A 13,895-nucleotide genomic window follows, 5' to 3' on the forward strand; every position below is an offset into this window, starting at 1 on the left:
AGCATTCCAGACCAGGTATCTAGGGTTGAGTCTCAGATCCAGCTCTTGACTCTAGGTTCCTGTTAATGCAGCATGATGGGTGACTGGTTGGTTTTGTGTTGCCCACATGACAGACCTGGATTAAGTTTCTGGCTCCAGGCGTTGGCCTAGTCCAGCCCTGGCTGTTTAGGTATTTGGGGGAATCAGTGGATGAAATCTCTCTCTCAAAATAAACAAACAAATAAATAAATAAATACCCAATGACTTTTACTAGTTAGAATTATTTAATCACAATAAGTTTTAGAAAATACCACCCTAAGAAACACAGTATTTGTTAAATTCTGCTTTTGCCCAAAACACTTTCCTGAGCCCTGACTTACTTACTTTCTCTATATTTAACTAGTAACTTCCTTTGTTTCTATAGATGCTGGATATTCAAATATGATTCATATTTTCATAGAACCATATAATATATTGTCTGTTCCGATTAATTTCTTTTCACTTAGCAGATTTGTCAGTTCATTAATGTTCAAGCATGTAGCAACACTTTTAGTATCAAAAAATATGGATATACCATACTTCTCCATGCACTAACTGAAGCACACGTGGGCTGTTTCCACCTTTTGACTGTATTTTATTTCTTTTGGGTACTGTAGGGTTACATGATGCCTTTTGGAATTGTAGGGTTTTATGATAATTCTATTATTAACCTTTTGAGAAAATGCCAGACTATTTTCTATAATAGTTGTACACAATACTTCGTGTTTCCACTAGTAGTATCTGAAGGACCCAACTTATCGGTAGCATATTCTTGCCTATGTTTGTTATCTGCCCTTTTAAATGACAGTCAACATGGTGAGTATGAAGTAGAATCGCACTGTTTACATTTCTCTGATGGCCAATGATTTTTATGTTTTAAAAACATCTAAATATTTTCTTTAGTGAAATAGCATTTCCAATCCTTTGTACAATTTTCATACTGAGTTGTCTTTTTATAAGAGTAGGTAACCTTGGGCCTGGTGCGGTAGCCTAGCAGCTAAAGTCTTCGACTTGAATGTGCCAGGATCCCATATGGGTGCTGGTTCTAATCCCGGCAGCTCCACTTTCCATCCAGCTCCCTGCTTGTGGCCTGGGAAAGCAGTCGAGGATGGCCCAAAGCCTTGGGACCTGCACCTGAGTGGGAGACCTGGAAGAAGTTCCTGGCTCCTGGCTTCGGATCGGCTCAGCACTGGCCGCTGCGGTCATGCGGGGAGTGAATCATCAGACGGAAGATCTTCCTCTCTGTATATCTAACCTCACAATAAAAAATAAATAAATCTTCCCAAAAAAAAGAGTCGGTAACCTTTTTTTCTGCCAAGGGCTATTTGGATATTTTTAACATTATTCACAGGTCATACAAAACAATCAACTTAAAACTGAACTGCTGAAGACCTACTGAATCCGAGTCCTGATGGTGCTCGTCTTGGCAGAGGCAGACGATCGATTTCACAGACCTTACAAGGCAGTGCGCTGGACTCGCTGCCTTGACAAGATACTGACCGCAGCATTCCCCAGGTCCTGTCCTAGATCCTTTAGTGGGTCACAGTTTACTAGAATCATTTTATAGTCTGCTAATAGTTTGAAACATAATATAGGATGGTCTTGTGGCTCTCTGGCATGGCTCTTGACTGGATCTCTAAAGAAAGCAAACATTTATCAGGCATTTTGCAGAGAAACTGAGACTCACACTGCAAAGGTGAAAAACGCAGCTTTTCTTCTTCATCCACCAATCTGGTCCACAAGCCAGGCAGCTTAGTACTGCCCTCTGCCCAGCGATCAGATGCCCCCTCAGAGTCCTAGGAAAATTGTTCCCTTCAAGAAACTCAACTGGCAAGAGTTTCCTGAACAACCAGCTGCCAAGTACTGCTAAAGGGGAGCACGCAGTGCGGATCTGTCAGGTCTCAGAGCAGCCCATTCACAGCAAGAGGCATCTTCCTGATTTCTAGAACCAACACGCTGGCTTGGTAAGCAACTGCCTGGCAATACACTGAAACGGAAGCTGCTCCAGTCCTTGCTGAGTTTATAACCTCATTGCTGATCCTCTCACATCTCGTGTGTTTTTTAAACTTTCATATAAGCTCTCCCAGTGTGCTTTTCTGAGCCAAGATAGTAGCACGCCCCAGGGCTCAAGAACAATTACAGCTAATGTCTCTCACCGGCCGTCCATTTGCTCATTCACTCATCTTCCTCTTCTTTCTGAGCCCTTCATGTTGCAATCTAGGTGTGTCACGTCCTCTTTGTCTTTTACAAAATCTCTTTTTAAGATTTATTTTATTTTTGTTGGAAAGGCAGATATAGAGAAGGAAATACGGAAGGATCTTCCATCCACTGGTTCACTCCTCAAGTGGCCTCAGTGGCCACAGCTAAGTTGATACAAAGCCAGGAGCCAGGAGGTTCTTCTGGGTCTCCCTCGTGGGTACAAGGTCCTAAGGACTTGGGTTGTGCTTGACTGCTTTCCCAGGCCACAAGCAGGAAATCGGATGGGAAGTGGAGCAGCTGGATATGAACTAGTGCCCATATGGTATTCCGTTGCATGTAAGATAAGGATTTAGCCATTAGACTATCGCGCTGGCCCCTACATCAATAGATTCTGAAACTATCTGTGAAGTATTACAGACAACAGTAAAATCATAGCCTCAGAGTATCACCCCTAGGTTACCGATTAACAACAAAAGGAAACCGACGCCTTTCTAAGTGGCGAAATCTGGGTATCATTAACCTAATGGTCAGACCTGGGTTTGCAGCACAGCCATTCTTGCGCAAAGGGACACAGTAGCAGGTGATGGTCTTGATGGAATGCTCGACTTAGACATAATCACACGACACTGACACAGTTATATAATATATGTAGATATATTAGGATACATGTTTAAGAGGGAAAGGACATTATGGACATAGCCTACTTTTAGATATTTTTTATATCTTTACAAGGAATTGAATCTGCATGACAAGATGTCAACAGTTAATTGTTCTGCCAGTAAATATTATGTGATTTCATGCAGTCACTATTTAAGCTGGGGTGTGTGTGTGTGTGTGTGTGTGTGTGTGTGGTTTTGAAAAGTTTTTGAATTTTAGAAAACAAAGTTTAAACTCAAGGAAAAAAATAGAAAGCAAGAAATAGGCAATTGTGGGCTTTTCAAAATCAGTATTCTTTCCCCTATATACCCCATTTCTGTCCCAATGGTTCTTAAGATAGCAGTCTCCAGGGAGTTAGTTTTTAGCTGAATCTCTTGGCTGTGTTCTTGAAGCCCCTTCACAGTATGCTGGGTTTCTTGAAATGAAGGTTTTATTATTTATTTTAAGAAGAATCTGTAAACACCAAATTAGCTAGTTTTTGGAAGGCAGCTATAAAAATACACATCATTACGAGCTATACAGAACTTAAAACTCCAGCTGGGAGTGGGGAGAGGCTGTGTTCCCAGTGCAGGTGTGGGAACTGTAGACCCTGAGCCACATGGGCTGAGGACCTGAGGAGCCCGACGGCCATGCATCGTGGACCCTGGGGGCACAGGCTGCGGATCCAGGGGCACACACACAGCAGCACACCCTGGGGTGTAAACAGCCACTCTCCAGTGAGAAGTCAAGAGTTAAAGCAGAGGTCATTACGGTGACTGTGATAGTCCAAATGCATTAAAGCAGAGTCACTGTGCAACCACCCCATCCTTGCTCAGATCTGACTCAGACCTACAGGATTCATGAGAAGAAATCCTTTAAGAGTTCCTCATAATTACAGTTTTTTGTTGCCATTTTGCTATATTCTTCCCAGCAGAATAATTTTGACTTAGCATATGTTAAATCTTCAGTCCATCTATTGAAGTTAACTTTTAAAAATGAACTTTGTAAAGCTTTATTTGTTTATTTGAAGGGTATAGCTGCCGGATCACTCCCCAGATGGCCACAAGGGCTGAGGCAGGAGGTGCCACGAGCTGTGACCTCCATCAGGTCTTCCACGTGGTAACCTGAGCCCCTGCAATCTGCTGTCGCTTTCCCGGGTGTATCAGCAGGAAGCTGGACTGGAAGTGGAGTAGGCCGTCTCAAACCTGCACTCACACAAGCATTCAGAGGTGGCAGCTTAACTGGCAACTACACAATGCCAGCAGCACAATTTACATTTCCAATTGCTAAGGCAGAACTGTGGCTCATTCTTCAGGTCACGTCTGTTGTACGTCACCTGGCTTCTTCCATGCCCTCCTTTCTCTGAGGAAGCAGCATGCGAAAGCAGCGCACATCCACTCAGTCAGCATGTACTGAGAAACTACTGTGAGACTCACTCTATAACTGCTTTGAAACACTAACACTTCTAGAGCACAGATGTGGTTAGGCACTCTGGTCACAACCCTACACTAGGGTACTGGTTTTGAACCCTGATTTGATCTAGAAACTTGATAAACTCAAAAGCTACTGATGGTAAAACTGTGCTTTTAATATTATTCTGGACACCTCACTGTAAAACAGATCATTAAAGCACTGACCAGAGTTCATTATAAAACAGCTTTACAAGTGAAGATTGCACTTCGGAGATATTTGTAAATAATAATTTGCTTGCAAAAATATAAATATAAGCCCAAGAAAGTTATAGCCCACATAATAACTAGTCAGAGTAAGAGTCATCATTTGGCATAATGTGATAGTTGAAGCAAAAATGTGCATGAGTGTGTGTACTCACAAACTCATGAACACCACTGACAGAGTGGTTAGTTCTAGTTCATGGGATGCTGTTTATTAAGGAGACACAGGTGCCAAGGAGCAAGGTGGCTCAGAGATCCATCCAGGCTGGGGCAGGAGCATCATGCTCACACTCAGGAATGTCTCCTCATCTTAAATCCATCCCCCCTTTCTTATCCTGAACACATGAGTACACTGATATTTTAGCGGGTAAAGACAGTGGGAAAGATCATGACAATCACTGGCAAGCGAATAACGAGTGACCAAAGCTGTGAAGCACCGAGTCGCCTGGAGGTGGGAGGTACAGACGCAGAATTCATAACGTGGACCAAGAGTGTCTTAGCTAAGCCATGCACCAGGAGCCTGGCCACTGGGCTTCCCCACATACGTCATGGGACAGTCCTAGACAGACACAGTCAGGTGCAAGACTTTACATTAGGTGCTGCAACTCCCTGAGGTGCTGGTATCACTGCCAGGAGCTCCCATGAATTCCATATTGATACAAATAGCAATAGTTTACCTTCAAGAATATTGATTAAATTTCAAAAAGGACAACTTGTATTTAGCACTTAAATGGCCAATAATCACTTCTTATAAGTGCGACATAATACACTTTCATTTTCAAGGACAAGAATGATTACTGGTTACAGGTGGAAATGGACACTAACTGAACACCTTTGTTCCAGCTTGCTCCAAGGTCATCCAATGTCCATTAGGAGCAGCTGCAGCTTCGCAGAGACCCTGACCAACTGCTCTCAAGTAGGACAATTTCATCTTGGAGGCAGCTCTGTTAGAGCAGAAGGGGGACTGAGGAGGAGTACTTGAGAAGGATAAGCAGTGAGGATGCCTCAGCAGTGGAGAGGAGTCTCAGAAAGATGCCCAAAATGTGGGAACTTGGATAAGAAATTCAAATCCTGCAGAAAAAAGGTGCTTTTTAAAAACTTGGCAGAAAAGTGAAGGTGGCTTAAGACAAAAGATTTTTCTAAGGGATAATGTTAGCATAACTGAATTCTCAAATTAGTGAACGGGCAGTTAACTAATAGGATTGGTGGGCATGTGGAACATTTCTTACCAATAAACACCTTAAGCCAAAGTAATACTTATCTGGGACTGAGTCACATAAACGTGATGAAAACCATGGCTATCGCACACAAGCTCCAATGTTGTACAACAGAAATAACTACAGCAACTCCTTAAAAAACTATCGTTGCTACCCAGTGGCGAGAGCTGGGACTAGGGGAGGGTCAGGAAAAGCTAGGTAGCAGCATCTGACCATAAAGAGCAAGCCAGGGATGGGCTACGCTGGGCTCGGTCAGAGCAACCACTGGCACATGCAAAATCTGTGGCTGGGAGCAGGCCTGCTTAGGGAGCTAAGGGGACGCCCCGGCTGGGCTGTGGTTCCTACTGGTGAGTGGTGAATGTGAGAACCGGAATGGGGGCGCAAACTGGGCTGGGCGTAACTGCAGTATCCCTCAGCATGGACGTGGGTGTGCCAGACTGGGCAAGGTCTCCACACCTGCTCAACCATGTGAGAACTGGGTCTCCAGGTGGACCAGATTTGGCTGGGCTGTAGCACCCAACAGTAAGAACTGGAATGGGTGTGGGCAAGTCATGCAAGACATTGTTCCTGCAACGGCCGAAGGTGGGCTAAGTCAGTCTGGGCCAAGGACCCACTGGTGTATGGGAGATCTTCTACTGGGAGGAGACGTGATAGAGGAGCTTGGGGACTTCCCTGTCAGGACACAGTTCCTGAAGGTGAGCACAAGAACCGAGGCTGGGAGCAGCCCAGACCAGGCCATGTTACAGTGACCACAGGCACATGTGTGGCTCAGATATGGGTGCAGGCAAGGCTGGGCCTTTTCACAACACCCACCAGCAGACCTGAGAACCAGGATGGGGTACGGAACAGGCTGGCTAGGGCTGCATCACCATCCAGTTCACATGAGGGCCAGGGCTGGGGGCTCTCCAGGTTGGTTTATGTTGAAATACCCAACAGCATGAGGAGAAACAAATCAGAAGAATCACATCTCCCCCCTTTTTAAAACAACTTCAAGTGAGTGAATTTTATCAGGATTCCAAATGAAAGAATCAAATGTATATTTGAGTGAAAAATGCTAAATAACTCCGTGATCAAAAATCAAACAGAAAAATATAGAAAACAGATTATGACTTTTTAATGATACTAGCACTTAAATTATAATTCTCAAGTAACTGTCTAGCATTTATGTAATGTGTAGGAGAGATTTTTAAAAACTTTTCCCTTTTGTGCCAATTTTATGCTAACAAGAGTCATATCATTTTGATGTAATAATAAGGTGCCTAATTCAATTATGTCCAATGTTAATTGAGATGTTTGTGCTGAGTCTCCAGGTAATGGCCTGTCTTCTTTGTTTAATCTTGAGATTTCAGGCTGCTTCTCATCCAGAGTTGCTTGGCTGTGTCCTGGATTTATCCATGACCTTCATTTTAGTAATTGAAGGGGAAAAAATTCAGTGTGGCATTTTCTCATCCACACTTATTTAATATATTCATGTTTTCTGATTCATCTTTCCTTTTATAATTACATTTTAAAAGTCATATTAAGTATCCAGAGATAGGGAAATAAATGCTTCTCTTCTAATGAACATTTTGTTCAACATAGCTGAAGTCTCCTCTGAATCACCCTTTTCCCTTGCTCCTTCAAGTTCATGTAAAGATGCCTCAGGAGCTGGAGCTGCCGGAGCCTTCTGGCAGCTGTGCCTCGCGCTCTGTCGAGACCCTCTTATTTTCAAGTGCAGCTTTTCAGCAAATAACTTCTGCCCTGTGCTTACTAGTTCTACATCTAAACTCATTTCTAGCCCTGTTAGATTTCTGCTTCTAACTGCCTGTTCTGAACCATGACAGAAACAGGCACTGCTGAGATTGGCGCGGACTTCCCAGCACCGTGGGCGTGGGGAGTGCATCTCCAGGCTCCCGTCCTGTCGAGGCTTCCCCGCTCTCAACAGGGGCTGATTGTTTCAGCTTTCAAATTCACTTTAAAGATTTCAGCATTTATTAGCGTCTCTGGCTCAAGAGAAGAAAGAATGAACAAGCTTTCTGCTCTGTTCCTGACTCATTTTTCATTAAACATTTGGCAGAGAAATCATGCCAAATAAAAATTTTGGAAGTATCACTAGATACTTTGATCACTAGAAAAAAAATGTGTTATCCTTTCATCATGTTGACATCAGAGCTTTGTAAAATAACAAAAAGCAGTCTTAAAAAGATACCGCTCATTTGCTTGTCCAGAAAAAAGAATATTGTCAATAGCTCAAGAACTAAACATAGCATAAAAAGTCCTTTACTTTCACTTCCCTATGCGGAAGTTCAACAACCTCTACCCGGGAGCTGTGTACTTTATTTTATTACCATTTTTATATCTCACACCCTTGTGTCTCTTATTTTTTTTGACCTTGAGTATTACTTTTTCCTCCGCTTTATCTGGGACAGCATTAACTCTAAGAAAATAAAACAAGTATTTTTTAAAGCACCTTCAGCCCTGATTTCAACGCACTACCTCTCACCCTCATTGCCAAGCTGTAGAGGGTAATCTTTCCAGCAACTTAGTGTTGGAAATGAAAGAACTCACAATAATCTAACACATTACACACAATACAATGAACGCCAAAGAAAAACAGAACCCAGAGTACCAGCATCTGCATGACAAATGCCAAGGCACTATCAGAAAAAGACTCGGACACTAGTCAAGACTCTCATGATCAACAAAAATGAAGGGATGACTCACATATCCCAAATACCACGTCCTGACCCCTTTAGCTTCATCAGTCATTGCGTGGTGGCTCTGTCATTTAGTGGCTGAGTGAAGTTGGGAGAACTATTGACCTTCTCCGTAACGCAGCTTACTCATTTCTAGCACGGCAACAAGGATACCATTAGCAATTGCCAGTGCTGCTGTGTGGACAGGCGCTGCGGCCGCTCAGTACTGCAACTGCTGAAAGGGGCTGCCCAACCTATGCAGGACTTGAATCTTCATTCTCCATCTTCTGCCTGCTACAATGCAAGACTAACTTGCGGGTTTTATATATTGCTTGGTTCTTACTACATGAAAACTCTGGTCCTGATCCTGCCAATTACACCTACTGAGCCAAGGATTTTCAAAGTGGGCCTCAGATCATCAGATTTTCAAAAAACATAAACAGAGGCATAGGGTGAGGTAGAGGGTGGGCAGGGGAGATCGACTGGTTCTACCCTCAAATGCTCACAGCAGGCTGGGCTGGGCCAAGAACTCCATTCTCACCTCCTGTGTGGGTGGCACTTGGGCTGTCTCCTGATGCCTCCTAGCAGGGGTACCAGCAGGAGGCTGGAGTTAGGAGCCAGACCCAGGCCTAGAACCCAGACACTTACTTGAGCATGGTATGCAGAACCCAATGTGGTATCTTAACCCCTCACCAAAGCCCCTCCTCACCTCCAAGAAATGATTCTTATTCTAGATGAAGTAGGGCTGTTGGACTTGGGGGAACTGTTTTTCTAATTACAAGGTCTCCCTAATCTAGACCACCCTTTCCTGTCTCTGTTACTCCTCCTAATACTTTGCCTTCTGTTAATTATATCTCCATAAAGCAGAACTGCCTTTTGTCAGTAGCTAATCACCCATCTGAAAAGAATATCTATATATATATATAGATAGATATAGATAGATAGATAGATAGATAGATAGATAGATCTGACAGGTGCAAAGACAAAGGGTTAGAAAAACCTGCCTTCAGCTTCCTTGGGAACAAAAGGATATTTGCTATATTTTTTTCCAATTAAAGCCCTGGCTTGACCTATTTTTCCCTGTATTCAGAGCTAGAACTGGAAATAATACATTTTATTTTTCCATTAAAGAGGAAGCAGAGAAAGGGGCCTTGATTAGTGATGAAGAGAACACAAGCTTTATGGACTGTAAAGGCCACTGGATTCCGCCTTCGTCTGAGTGCCGAATAGCCTTCTGGGCTCTAAAGACCAGGCAGAGTGGCACTTCTCTGTCTTTTTGGCTCATGCCTTGTTCTGTGGTACTCAAGGTCACACTGGAACAGCAATAGGAGGGTCCTCTGCCACTTACATCTTGATTCCAAATTCTAATCAAGATAGAAAACATGATCTATTAAGAGGAAAGAGTCACATACAAAGGATCTAAAACTTGTTTTTCTTCCGGTAGAGCAACAGAACTTCACTTTTCAAACTATGTCTGCAGGTAAAGATTTGGCCAAATTTCTCAGTGTTCAGCAAAAGGAACCAGGTACAAGATTAAATTTGTGCAAAATTCAAAGATAGGCAAAACTAAATGATGATGATAAGACAGCATAGTGGCTACAGTCAGGGCAGAACTTTTGAGGGGGTGCCGCAGATCCTGTGTTTCCATCTGGAAGTGCATGCTTGCAATCCTAACATTTCACTGGAGGTCAGACATCGTGCATATCATAACTCAACAAAAAATTAGGAAATATCTGTATGCTTTGTTTTTCCTTTAAGTTGAAAATACTGAGTGATACCATTCTGGCACGCAAACCAAGAGCAAAGAGAGCTGGAACTTAACCCTGCCTCCTTTGAACCAGAGTCCATCCCTACAGAGCAGCAGTTTGGGTCCTAGAATAGCGACTATACACTTCAACTCTAAGACATTGGAGAGAAATAAGATTGATTGAGAATATGTTTGCAAGCATAAAATACAGTTAAGGAGTTAGCACAATTAGAATGATTCACATGATGTAACCTGGAAAGCTGGGGGAAAAATATCCTCCATAAAGTTCCTGTAACACAATTACTAAGGTTATTAGATGTGGCTAAGCGAAGACACGAAGAAGAGACCTCTCACGCCCCTGACAGCAGAGCTGTAATGCTGGAACCAGGACAGAGGACAGCTTCTGGCCTGTCCTCTGTGTGCCTCGGGCTCTGATCAATGGATCCATCAATCGTTCTTCATCTCTCTCAACATAAAAAGCCACGCAGCAACTCTATACAAAGATGGCTGTGACGGCATGATTCAAACTAAAGGATGTGTGGAGAACAGAAATAGGAAGCAAAAATACAAGCTTATAATTTATTTCTGATGCTGAAGAAAATAAATCTAATGTCATAAAGACTACAGAGAAAAGATTTCTGTGATGTCAGGATAAGCAAAGATTTCTTAAACAGGATACAAAATGCTTTATCCATAAAAATTAGTAATTTGGGACTTATTAAGGCTAGTCAATAACAGGTACTATTAAGAAAACAAAGTCAATATGTAAAGTGGGAGATCTGTCCATCTGTCTGCTTCTTCATAGATCAATCTATTATTTATTTGTTCATGATCTACTCACCTAACATCAGCTGATCACCCTATTCCCTGGAGCCCATTGATCTATCTCAGGGGAGTTACACCTAGGTAGATGAAGAATCTCTTCTACTCACAGACAACCTAACCGAAGTTGTATCACAAAATAGACAATTTTAAAAGATAAATAAAATATAAACTGGGTAACAGATTCAAAGAAATACTTTACAAAAGAGGCTCCATTTTGGCTGCTCCAAGTATTTGTAGACAGAGGCAGTAAATGCAAGATTTCTTTCTGTTACTCTGCCTTTCTAAAAATACTAGTAACATAATTAAAAAAATAAGTCTTTCATTATTCTTAATAGATATGACAGAAAAATGATTTATGAAATATTCTAATAGAAATACCAGGCTTAAGGGGCAGTTTTGGGGTACAGTGAGTTAAGCCACAAGCTGTGACACCAATATCTCATATGGGAACTAGTTCAAGTTATGGCTGCTCTGCTTCCAATTCAGACACATGCTAATGCACTAGCGAAAGAAGCAGCAAATGGCCACTCGTGTAGGAGACTGGAAGAAGCCCCTGGCTCCTGACTTCAGCTCGGACCAGCCCTAGCGCTTGTCATGGCAGCTGGAGGGTCTCTCCTGCTCTTTGTAATTCTGTCTTTCCCATAACTAAATAAGATACTTCCATTACCAAGATAGTGGCTCAGTATTATTTGAATGTGGAGTTGGATTTGCTTTAAATGTAGGTGGAAAAATCAGGATGGAAACATAGAAACATAATTTATAGGTTAAGAGGAAAAACCTAAATAAAAAACAATGATGGTTCATTTCTTCATCAACACATTGGTCATTTAGTAGCATGTTACTTAACTCCAGGGTATTGAAAATATTTTAAACCTTATTCCTGTTGTTGATCTTGTTTTATGGCTTTTCAGTTTAGAGACTGTATAGGAACTGTGAAATAGAGAACACCATGTCCAGATGTGAAGATACAATGCAATATGTATCTCCCCGTCCAAATCAAAGATGGACTCCCAATGAAACTGTTCAATATATCATGACAACAGGATGCTGTACTCTGCCATTGTCTGTACCCACAATGTCAGGATACACTTAAAAAGCAGAATGATGGACTTACGACTGCTTATGAAGGACTATACTATTGTAATAATATAGGGGAAATCAGCTACGGGGGGACTTGGGGAGGGGATAAAAACACCATAATGAGGGAAAGTAGAAAAGCATTGGTCATAAACAGTACAACAGGCTTCACTAAAATAGAAGCTCTAGTTATGCAGAGGAGGTTGGAAAAAAATGAAGACAGCCATGAGCTTGGAGAAAAATCTCTACAACATTATCTATCAGATAAAACAGTATCCAAACTATGCAAAGAACTCTTACAACTCAACAATACATAATTAAAAGGGGGTGAAATACCTGAAACGGATGTCACACCAGAGATACAGAGATGGCAAACAAGTATACGAAAAGATGCTCAACTTCAGTAATTAAGAACTTCAAACTAAAACAATGACATGCCACATTCAGCAGAAAGGCCAAATCAAAGCACCAGCACCATTAGATGTTGCCAAAGACCTAGAGCAAAAGGTGTTCTTTCCCACTGCTGATGGGAGACCACAAGGGCACAGCCACTGCGGAATATAGCTGGGAGTTTTCTTAAAAATGATATCAGATCTATTCCTGCTGCATGACACAATAATCACATGGCGTGATGTGCCTCCAAATGTGTTGGAAACTTGCATTCACACGAAATCTGCACTTACAGCAGCTTTACCCATAATTGGCAACACTGGGAAGCACCAAGATGTGTTCCAACAGGTAAAGTGACTAAACCAAGTGTGGTACATCAGACACAAAAAGAAGTGAGCTATAATGCCATGAAAAGATATGGGGGAAGTCGGGCTACCCATTGCTAAGTAAAATAAGTCATTTAGACAGATTCAGCATGACTCCATGACATGGAATTCTACAAAAATAAAAGTATGGAAACAAAAAAGATCAATGATTGTTAATGGCATGAGAAGAAGAAGAAAGGGGGTAACTGGGACAAGTCTAGGGCATTTTCAGAGCAGAGACTATCATTCTGCATAACACCATAGTGATGGATACATTCCTCACACATTTCATCCACACAGAACATACAGCAAAAAGAATGAAGCCTAAGGTATGGGCCACACTACTTCATGAACTGCAACAGATGCACCACACTGGTTAGCAAGATATTAAAAGTAGGAAACTGGACCTGGCCCAGTAGCCTAGTGGATAAAGTCCTCATTTTGATTGTGCCAGGATCCCATATGGCCACAGGTTCTAATCCCAGAAGCCCCACTGTGGTTTGGGAAAGCAGTAGAGGATGGCCCAAAGCCTTGGGACCCTGTACCTGCATGGGAGACCTGGAAGAGGCTCCTGGCTTCGAATTGGCTCAGCTCCAACTGTTGCAGCTGCTTGGGAAGTAACCCAGGAGATGGAGAACCTTCCTCTCGGTCTCTCCTCCTCTCTGTGTATCTGACTTTCCAGTTTAAAAAAAATCTTAGCAGAAAAAGTAGGAAATCGTGGGGTGGTTACAAGGATGCATGGTGATTCTCTGTACTTCCTGCTCCACTGTTTGTACAAATCCAACACTGCTCCCACCTAACTGAGGTTTATTAATTAAAAAATAAACTAGACTTATGCATATAGAGAGGTATGCAAAACACACACACATATATTCTTTTGTTAATGAAACTGGCAAGTTTTTCTAGAAAATGAGAATGATAGGAAAGGTTTAGGCTATATGACACGTGCCCTTTTGAGTATAACAAATTTGAAAACATTTAAAATGACACAATATTTTTACAACAGAATGTTGGCACAATACAGTACTCTAAAGCGAGAATGTTGTTAATTTGAGTAGTAAGGATTTATCTCT

General features: G+C 42.1%; 1 protein-coding gene across 1 annotated transcript in view; it reads right to left on the reverse strand.

The window, feature by feature from the left end:
• Window positions 1-13,895, reverse strand: part of EXOC4 (exocyst complex component 4) — a 599,303-nt gene that overhangs the window by 107,245 nt on the left and 478,163 nt on the right. The window lies entirely within an intron of this gene.

The sequence above is a fragment of the Ochotona princeps genome, chromosome 25, assembly GCF_030435755.1.
Source record: "Ochotona princeps isolate mOchPri1 chromosome 25, mOchPri1.hap1, whole genome shotgun sequence".
Taxonomy (NCBI): Eukaryota; Metazoa; Chordata; class Mammalia; order Lagomorpha; family Ochotonidae; genus Ochotona; species Ochotona princeps.